The sequence below is a fragment of the Lagenorhynchus albirostris genome, chromosome 6, assembly GCF_949774975.1.
Source record: "Lagenorhynchus albirostris chromosome 6, mLagAlb1.1, whole genome shotgun sequence".
Classification (NCBI taxonomy): Eukaryota; Metazoa; Chordata; class Mammalia; order Artiodactyla; family Delphinidae; genus Lagenorhynchus; species Lagenorhynchus albirostris.
In genome coordinates this window covers 11,401,119-11,407,763 of record NC_083100.1, presented here as the reverse complement: position 1 = coordinate 11,407,763, position 6,645 = coordinate 11,401,119, and the positions used below count along the sequence as shown (strand labels likewise).

The following is a 6,645-nucleotide window of genomic DNA, read 5'->3' as shown; positions in this document are numbered from 1 at the left end:
GAGTAGAATGATCATACAAATGGTAACATGGAAGATCCAATATTTCATATACTACCCTTCCAGTTTCAAGTGTTTTTAAAAATTACTGTACTGCTGTACGGACATTTGAATTTGTGGAGAACTATAAGTCATCAATTTATTTTTGTATTTGGGGCTTCAAATTTGGGATGTCTTTGTCACAAATTGTAAAAATAGGTTCTTTGTGGATCCAATATCCAGGAATAATTAGAGAAAGAAAAATATTGGAAATGGGGAGGCCAGTTAAAAGGGTAACAGTCCAGATGATTGGTCATGGTCTCGTAGCGGGAAGAGAAATGACAGAGAAAGTGGACAGTTAGCCCCGAGGTGGGAGAATATAAAGGATGGGGGACAGTGAAAGGTGATTTCAGAATCTTGAATCTTGGTGACTGTAAAAAATATCTTGCCATCAAATGAACAAGGAAATTCAGAAGTTATCTGGATTAGGAAGAGGGAGAAAATTTGAGTTGGAAACCCTGTTGGGATCAAAGCTCCAATGGGACACTTAAGAAGAAATGGCTAGAACTACTGTAACAGGATGAGACAAAATGGTCTGTTAATTTTATTTAGATTTAAATACCACCTTTTCCCACAAAAGATTTGAGGCAACTGTGGGTGAAAAGACAGTCAATGATGGATTGAATCATAAACAGGAATGCCCACATTAATGACGGAAGAGACAGAAGACCCAGCATAAAGCTTTATTACAAAAAACAAGGGAGCAGGGCTTCCCTGGTGGCACAGTGCTTAAGAATCTGCCTGCCAATGCAGGGGATATGGGTTCCAGCCCTGGTCCGGGAAGATCCCACATACCGTGGAGCATCTAAGCCTGTTTGCCACAACTACTGAGCCTGCGCTCTAGAGCCCGCGAGCCACAACTACTGAAGTCCGAGCACCACAGCTACTGAAGCCCACACGCTACAACTACTGAAGCCCATGCACCTAGAGCCCGTGATCCACAACAAGAGAAGCCACTGCAATGAGAAGCCCGTGCACCGCAACGAAGAGTAGCCCCTGCTCGCCAAAACTAGAGAAAGCCCGCGCACAGCAATGAAGACCCAACGCAGCCAAAAATAATACGTAAATTAAATAACTAAATTTACTTTAAAAAAAAAAAGGGAGCAGAGTTTCCAGGTAAGGGAGAGAAAGAGCCTTTTTTTTTTCTTTTAGAATTTACTACCAGTTAGGTGTAACTGGTAGGTGCTTTCATGTATTGATACTACAATCTTGTCTAATTTAATTTAACAGAATCAACTGATGCAGGAAGATTATGGATTATCAAGATTAAGGGAGAAGACTTTGGATTTGGTAATTGGATCACAATCCTCATTTGAAAGTGAATTCGATTTTCCTGGAGGGTAAGGGACAGGAGTAAAAACCAAACTGCAAGTAATTAAGATATAGAAAGATATTAATACTAGTGGAGCAGGAAGACCCTCACTTCTAAAGATTTTGGTCATAGTGGGCTTATTCAGCTTGGTCTCTAAATTCCCCCCGAAAGTTTGGCTTGTAATGTCTGATCACTCCTAAAATCAATCTATTCTTTTTTTTTTTTTTTTTTTTTTTTTTTGCGATACGCAGGCCTCTCACCGTTGTGGCCTCTCCCGTTGCGGAGCACAGGCTCTGGACGCGCAGGCTCAGCGGCCATGGCTCACGGGCCCAGCCGCTCCGCGGCATGTGGGATCCTCCCGGACAGGGGCACGAGCCCGTGTCCCCTGCATTGGCAGGATGACTCTCAACCACTGCGCCACCAGGGAAGCCCATCAATCTATTCTTAAAGGATGATTTGTCACTATTAAGAAGGGGCCCCAAAACGAAATTCTCAGAGGACTTTCTAAATGGTTTTAAAGAATGGTAACATCTCTGGAGTATCTTTAGACTCTAGCGAAGTACCTACTCATGTGTATGTCTTTGGCTGTTTGTTAACGTCGAGGCACACAAAGTATTCTGTGAATTGGCTTCAGTCCCTCCCAACGTTGATGAGCATGGCACTGACTTTCCCCCGGAAAGTTAGTGGTTAAGTGGTTAGATGCAGACAATTCTTGGAAGCTAAACAAGGCTGCTAACTACTGTGAACCCTAACTTCTCCTTTTCGGTGATTCTCATCTTTAAGGATCAGTGGAGCCAGTCAGGGCAGGGGTCACTGTTTAAGGAAGACATAGAGGGCTTGAAAAGTCGTCACAATTGTACTATAGTGTTTAAGAATCACTTGCAGAACTGGCGAAATATGCAGATTCTTAGGCCTCACACCAGTCCTGATTTTGATGCAGACAGTCCTGAAAACTAGTTATTTAACTAGCTGTTGAAGGTTTACCTTGTAAACAGGAGAAGCGGTTGGCACACCTTGCCCATAACAAAGATGTCGCCTCATCGGCGTCGTACTGCCCCCGCTCCTATGCGTGGGCCGTACGTCCGCCCTTCCCTGAGTCACATGACCACAAACCTGCCTCAACTACGGCTCCTGGGAGGGGCCAGTCCCGGAAGTTCTCGCGTCTTTTCCCGCCCGCTGCGGGCCTCTCTGGCCGGTGATTTGCCCAGGCGCCTCCGTGCGCTCGGCCAACGGTCTCTGACAGCGCCCACCCGAGCGCCCCGGGAGCCGGCGGGCGGCGGTCCTCGCCAGGGACCTTCAGCGGGCCCAGGGGTGAGTACTGACGTCTTCCCGACCCGGGAGCCGCGGCCCGAGCCGGCTGCCGGGCCTAGCGCCGCGGCTCTGACCCTCCGTTGATGGAGGGACCCGCTGCGGCCCCGGCCCGTTAGTAGTGTAGTCTTGGCCGGAGGCCCGACCCCAGAGCCTCTTGTCCTCAACCCTGGGCTTTCCTCCTCCTTAGGGCGTCCTGAGAGCTTCAAGCGCGGTTTGGCTGGTAGTCTTCTCTCATCCTTCTCAGCCAAGGTCCTGGTACCTTTTAGTATGACCTTGAACCCGATGCCTGCCGTCTTTAAAAGTAATTTTTGGTTTGTTTTGTCTTTACTTTGTGGAAAAGAACGTGTTCGAAAAGAAAGGCCTTGTTGGAAGCCCAGGTACCTCGGGGAGGCCCCTGGTCGGGCCGCTGTGTAAGCATCCTTGCTCGCAGGTGTGGATGCCCGGAGATGCTCCTAGATTTCATTCCAGGAGCTGGGAAATGGCGAAAGCTCGGATTCCCGTTCCGACAAGCCTCTGACCTTCGTCTGCAGGTGCAGTTCCGCTTATATGGTATTTAGAAGAAAACCCTCGGGTGCGGCCTACAACTTTAGAGCAGGGGGCATTCTCGAGGGAGGAGAATGCTTTCAAAAGTGGTGGCGTCTTTTAGTTGCAGAAGATAGAAGCTTTAGGGCCCTTGTTCCCAAATATAGAACCAGTTGTTTACAGGTCTCTCACCCCACTGAGAGACTTTAACTGAAGGATTTTAAAAGTTTTCTCACCCTAAATGAAAAACATTTGTTTCCGTGTCTGATATCCCAAAGGAAAAACCCTGAGGAGGATAGATTCAGAAACAATTAGAGCGATTTAGTTGTACCTAGTAGTCTCTTCCCCTGTAATTAAATTGTGGGTGGGACCTGCTATCTGTTTGGTTTCAAGCACTCGTGAGTTGGTTTTGCTGGATTTTTCCAAAAGGAAATTGTGTTTTCTATCCCTTCCTATCTGATAGGGCTGCCTTATTTTATGATTACAAAGTTTAGCTGTTACTGTCCTCCCTTCTTGTGTTGAAACTTGTTTTCTGTGGATTGATAACCTTATTTTAAAATTCGTTAATTTGTATTTTTCCAAGTTTTCAGTGATTTTTCTTTAAAAATTAAAATTAATCCTGGGTTACTACACTGTGATTTTCTAATACACCCATTCTTTAAGTATAGTTGCTTGAAAAGAGAACTGAAACAGGGTGACTGTATAAAAGCCTTGAACTAGGTCCACATAATAAGCGACAAACAACCCAACATTTTTTTTGGTAATTGGAGAATTATATAAATCTTTGCAACCACAGTCAGTTTGACCCAGGTTGTTTCTGTGACTTCCTGAGCTACTTCTTTGCATCCCAGTGTTCTGATATAGAAAATAAGAAAGTCAGGCTTGAATCATTGTGTCCCCAAATTGGGACACTTTCCACAAGTGGGATGTGACTTGACTTTAGGTGGTTTGCAGATGAGGGTTTTTTGTAAGAGTTATGTTTTTGTTACCTGTCTTTATATATGTACATTAAGTCCATGGTTTAAAAAAGTAATGTAAGGGTATTCCCTAGTGGTCCAGTGGTTAGGACTCAGCACTTTCAAAGCCAGGGTCCCAGGTTCAATCCCTGGTTGGGGAATTAAGATCCCTCAAGCTGCATGGCCAAAAAATAAATAAATAAAATAAAATAGTAATGTAAAATTTCCTTTTAAAATACACTTAAGGTTTTTAAAAATTCAGTTAAAGAAAAGATTAAGTATAGCTGAGCGTAAACGTACTGTGTGAGTATGGAAAAAAAAGCATGAAGTTGGTAAGTTACTGATGGTTGGAAACCACCGGGCTTAGAAAGTAGAGATATAAGATCATCTATGATTCTGAGACAGATTTTTGTCTCCTTAGTTATATCACAGAGACTCATGTACTTGTTGCCTAGTAGATTGTAAGTGACAAAATTGGAGTTAATATCTTAACTCCAAATGAGAAATTTATTTTCTTTATTGCCAAAAGATATTAACAAAAATGTCACAGTCTAATGAGGGAGAAAAAAATTAGATTTTGATCTATTTTACTTAAGCAGGAAAGCCAGTAATTGGAACAGTACAATGTTAAATCTTAGTAGAAAAGTTCCATCTATTTTGTCAGTAGCTCAGATTGGCTACAGGAGAATTTGACTTTTTCCAGAAGTTGTCTTTTGATTGTCCACCTTTATGATCCAAGTCTGGGATACTTTGCAAACTCAGAGAGTCTTGTAAGAGAAGATGTTGCTGTAAAATGAAATGTTGAGACCCGTGGGATGTACTAGTGGAAAGTTAATAAGAAGGCTGAAATGTAGTAAATGGAATGTGGAGAATAGCACATTTCAGGGAGATAATGTTTTTCTAGCAATTGCATCCCTTGTTTATTATTATAAAGTTTCAGTTTATAATGTCCTAAGGCTATACTCCTTTTGAGGTATCTCTTTTCAGTGTTAGTTTTAACTATAAGCTTTTACTGTGCTTCAGATATATATGCACAATTATAAGAAGAGTATCTCATTTAGAATGATGCACAGAAATTGATGAGAGATTGCCTATGGGGACCTAGGTGGTTATAGGATAGGATCTGGTGGGACACTTTATTTTCTTTCTGCATTCTTTTTTTTTTCTTTTCTTTCTTTCTTTTTTTTTTAACATCTTTATTGGAGTATAATTGCTTTACAATGTTGTGTTAGTTTCTGCTGTATGAGAAAGTGAATCAGCTATACGTATACATATATCCCCATGTCCCCTCCCTCTTGTGTCCCCCTGCCACCCTCCCTATCCCACCCCTCTAGGTGGTCACAAAGCACGGAGCTGATCTCCCTGTGCTATGTGGCTGCTTCCCACTAGGTATCTATTTTACATTTGGTAGTGTATATATATGTCAGTGCTACTCTCTCACTTCGCCCCAGCTTACCCTTCCCCCTCCCCGTGCCCTCAAGTCCATTCTCTACGTCTGCATCTTTATTCCTATCCTGGCCCTAGATTCTTTAGAACCATTTTTTTTTTAGATTCCATATACGTGTGTTAGCATATGGTATTTGTTTTTCTCTTTCTGACTTACTTCACTCTGTATGACAGACTCTAGGTCCATCCACCTCACTACGAATAACTCAACTTCATTTCTTTTTATGGCTGAGTTATATTCCATTGTATATATGTGCCACATCTTCTTTATCCATTCATCTGTCGATGGACACTTAGGTTGCTTGCATGTCCTGGCTATTGTAAATAGTGCTGCAGTGAACATTGTGGTACATGACTCTTTTTGAATTATGGTTTTCTCAGGGTATATGCCCAGTAGTGGGATTGCTGGGTCGTATGGTAGTTCTATTTGTAGTTTTTTAAGGAACCTCCATACTGTTCTCCATAGTGGCTGTATCAGTTTACATTCCCACCAACAGTGCAAGAGGGTTCCCTTTTCTCCACACCCTCTCCTGCATTTATTGTTTGTAGATTTTTTGATGGTGGCCATTCTGACTGGTGTGAGGTAATACCTCATTGTAGTTTTGATTTGCATTTCTCTAATGATTAGTGATGTTGAGCATCCTTTCATGTGTTTGTTGGCAATCTGTATATCTTCTTTGGAGAAATGTCTATTTAGGTCTTCTGCCCATTTTTGGATTGGGTTGTTTGTTTTTTTGATAGTGAGCTGCATGAGCTGCTTGTAAATTTTGGAGATTAATCCTTTGTCAGTTGCTTCATTTGCAAATATTTTCTCCCACTCTGAAGGTTGTTGTTTCATCTAGTTTATATTTTCCTTTGCTTTGCAAAAGCTTTGAAGTTTCATTACGTCCCATTTTTTTTTTTTTGATTTTATTTCCATTTCTCTAGGAGGTGAGTCAAAAAGGATCTTGCTGTGATTTATGTCATAGAGTGTTCTGCCTATGTTTTCCTGTAAGAGTTTTATAGTTTCTGGCCCTACATCTCTGTGTGTTCTTGTGTACTTTGTACCATGTGCGTGTGTTA

At 42.3% G+C, this 6,645-nt stretch overlaps 1 protein-coding gene across 10 annotated transcripts in view; it reads left to right on the top strand.

Moving 5' to 3' along the window:
• The first annotated feature begins 2,500 nt into the window (after window positions 1-2,500).
• MFF (mitochondrial fission factor) overlaps window positions 2,501-6,645 on the top strand; it is a 34,046-nt gene continuing 29,901 nt past the window's right edge. For 8 of the 10 annotated variants that reach the window (XM_060151948.1, XM_060151947.1, XM_060151945.1 and 5 more), the window contains exon 1: window positions 2,502-2,659. The gene's annotated coding sequence lies outside the window, so the exon portion shown is untranslated. Of the gene's footprint in view, window positions 2,660-6,645 lie in introns of all 10 variants that reach the window. The other 2 variants (XM_060151940.1, XM_060151939.1) reach the window with 1 other exon arrangement.